This window comes from Gasterosteus aculeatus, chromosome Y (assembly GCF_964276395.1).
Source record: "Gasterosteus aculeatus chromosome Y, fGasAcu3.hap1.1, whole genome shotgun sequence".
Taxonomy (NCBI): domain Eukaryota; kingdom Metazoa; phylum Chordata; class Actinopteri; order Perciformes; family Gasterosteidae; genus Gasterosteus; species Gasterosteus aculeatus.
Window position 1 is genome coordinate 16,495,901 of NC_135709.1, and position 3,010 is coordinate 16,498,910.

Genomic DNA, 3,010 nt, shown 5'->3' on the forward strand with positions numbered 1-3,010 from the left:
CATATTTGGAAAATACATCGATACACGTCAGTAAATACCGCACAGTCTCATTTTCCTCAGCATATTCACCCATATCAACTAGATCAGCCTGAAACTGTTTGTCAATGCCGCTGACCAAAACCCTATTCCTCGGGAAATGTACGACTGCCTTGGCGTGTAATGTGTACACGTCTTGCGCCAGTAGGTATTCGTTAACACTAGATAGTGACGGCGTCACCCCGGTACATTCTCCAACCGCATTGCGAAGTTTAGACACACTGCCTAACCCTCCCGGATGGGCTGGGTCTAGATAAATCTTCTGTAGAGTCCCTTCCATGACAGTTAATTCGTTACAACATATTTTATTTCTCTTGTACAACATGTGACAAGCAGATTGATAGTATAGTAGTATTTCGCCCCACTGCAAAAGCAAAAATACATTTTCAGTTATAAAAACACTCAAGAACTTCATTCATTTTCGATTTCATTTTGTTTTTGTTTTTAGCATGTTAGATTGTTTTTACGCATCAATGTCTGTCGCATCATCATCATCATCATCATCGGGTACCTCCCATGCTTCATACGGGTTTGATACTTCTCCCCACAACCTGCCAAGCTTTTTCAGTTGGTTCATTTTGAGTTCATCTTCCCCGATCAGTGTATCATACATTTTCTGGATACTTTCAGCCGCCTTGCCTCCAGATTTCAGCTCGTCAAGAAGTACTTCCGCACCCCCCTGGATGCGGTCTGCATCGACCTGAAGGTCATTCATATCCATAAACAGGAGGATGGCGGATATGAAGTTGTCATTCCAGAGCCTTTTCATCAGCGGATCAAAGTGTAGTTCGTAGAACCAGTCACATGGATATAAACACGGATGGTTTTTCTGACTGGGATTATTTGTTTGACAGCCGTAGCAGATCTCTATATTATATTTAACCCAGACCTTGTTCAACAGATGTAGCACCCCGATTCTAAGGTATTCTAGGAACCGTGCAGTATCCTTAAACACCTCGTGAGGTTCACAGAGCTTCTTTTCTTCTTCTTCTTTTTCTTGTGTGGCCGTCGGTCCGGGAGGCGGAGTCTGAGGTGGGGTGTGAACCATCAGAGCTGGAGGTGAAGGAGAAGTGGGCGGGGTCCATCCCCCCTGGGTCCCTGAGATTTCAGAGACTAAACAAAAATGTTTTTTTTTTATGATTCTGCATGAATTAACATCAGTGACAGAAATTATATATATATATATATAATTTCTGTCACTGTGTGACATCAGTGACAGAAATTATATATATATATATATATATATATATATATATATATAATTTCTGTCACTGATGTTAATTCATGCAGAATCATAAAAAAAAAACATTTTTGGCAGGATGGGTGTCTCATGGATATATATATATATATATATATATATATATATATATATATATATATATATATATATACACACAACATTAGCATAACCCACCTGTCATTCTTTTAGATGATTGAGGGGTGAATTATTTTCGGTCTACACATGGTAGTAGATATACCAGGTTGCACACCGCTCGGTGTATTGTCGTAAACAAGACGTTTTCTAACAGCCCCGTAAGCCTTACTGACGCTGTCTCTCTGGATAGATTTGTCAATCTGACTAAACACTTTTTGCAGAGCGGGCCAGTCACACCACTGAACAAAGAACACGAGGGGGAACCATATATTAAACTCTTCAATGGTAAGAGGGTACGGATGCTCTCTCCATCCTCGGCGGCCTCTTTGAGCTACCACATACTCTCTGTCTTCACAAACGTTTAAAAAAATGAAATCGTCAGGGCGTCTGTTGTACCGATCTGCCATGAGATGGTGTATTTTAGGCCCTGTTGTACTATACCACTGAACAGAGTATAGAGATTCTAGAAAACCTGATTGTTCAAGATCTATGCAGACAATTGATCGAAACTGCTGCCAATCTTTTACAGACATACACCCATGTCGACCCCCCACAGCAGCCTCATCATCAACTGTTTCACCAACACCCCCTCCTAGCTTGTCTTGGGCCTTGATTCTAGAAATCATAGTGACCGTGCCATCATAGTATTTAACATTATACACGTACCCATAAACACCCTCCAGCTCTAGCTCTACAGCCGGCTCTCTAGAAAGACATCCCTCACGCTTTTTCCGGCTCTGGGAAGCATCTACATCTGTATAGCATGGGCTATTTTCTGTAGACATACCTATGTCAGTCTCTGCGGCCTGCTCCATGCAATATGCAGCCTGCATTTTGCAAAGAATCCGTGTGCACAGCAATAGTAGCGGAACCAGCAACAGCAGCAACAGCAGCAGCAACAGCGGATGAGGCCAAAATGAGTGCGTTGGTGGTGGAGGTGAATAACACATCTATATATATATGATGAAACCCCTCCTACAGTCCCGTGTTTCCGGTCAAAACTAACGCCCATCGCATAAAACACCCACTGATATGGCAAATTTCCAATCAAAACCAAGCACATCATCGTCAAAAATGGTTTACGTATCCATTCGTAAAATGACGCATTTCCGGGGCATGACTTCAAAATGGCGGCGGTCACATGCCCACCCCACACCCCTCCTACCCCCCAAAAGTTCAATGACGCATTTTTCCGGTCAAAATGGCGGCGGTCACATGCCCACCCCCCCACCCCTCCTACCCCCCAAAAGTTCCCTCTTGCACGTGTCTGAGGTCAAAGGTCACATGCCAACCCCCCACCCCTCCCCTCCCGCCCCCCAAAAGTAGGTCTTTATTACTACTGGCAATGATGCAGAGAGCACAGGGAGAGGAGAAACACCAGGTCGAATAGAGAGAGAAGCACAGAGGAGCCATGAACCCCAGAACACGCGTCCTGGGGTTTTTTACTTAACGATTGTCTGTGCAAAATCTTCCACCACAATTATGACAACAGGTTCCCCAATCGGACACATATACTACTAACGCTAAGCGTCTTTCAAGGCAACATATGGCAGCAAGCTGACACATGACGATTCAATGCAAAGAGAAAGGTGCGTCTAC

At 43.7% G+C, this 3,010-nt stretch overlaps 1 long non-coding RNA gene across 1 annotated transcript; it reads right to left on the minus strand.

Annotated features, from left to right (window-relative positions):
- Nucleotides 1-325: 325 nt before the first annotated feature.
- Nucleotides 326-2,620, minus strand: LOC144390739 (uncharacterized). Its single transcript, XR_013454584.1, has 2 exons — nt 1,451-2,620; nt 326-1,149 (listed from the first exon to the last, which is right to left on the minus strand). It is a non-coding gene; the product is annotated as an uncharacterized LOC144390739 (long non-coding RNA).
- Between the last annotated feature and the right edge of the window lie 390 nt (nt 2,621-3,010).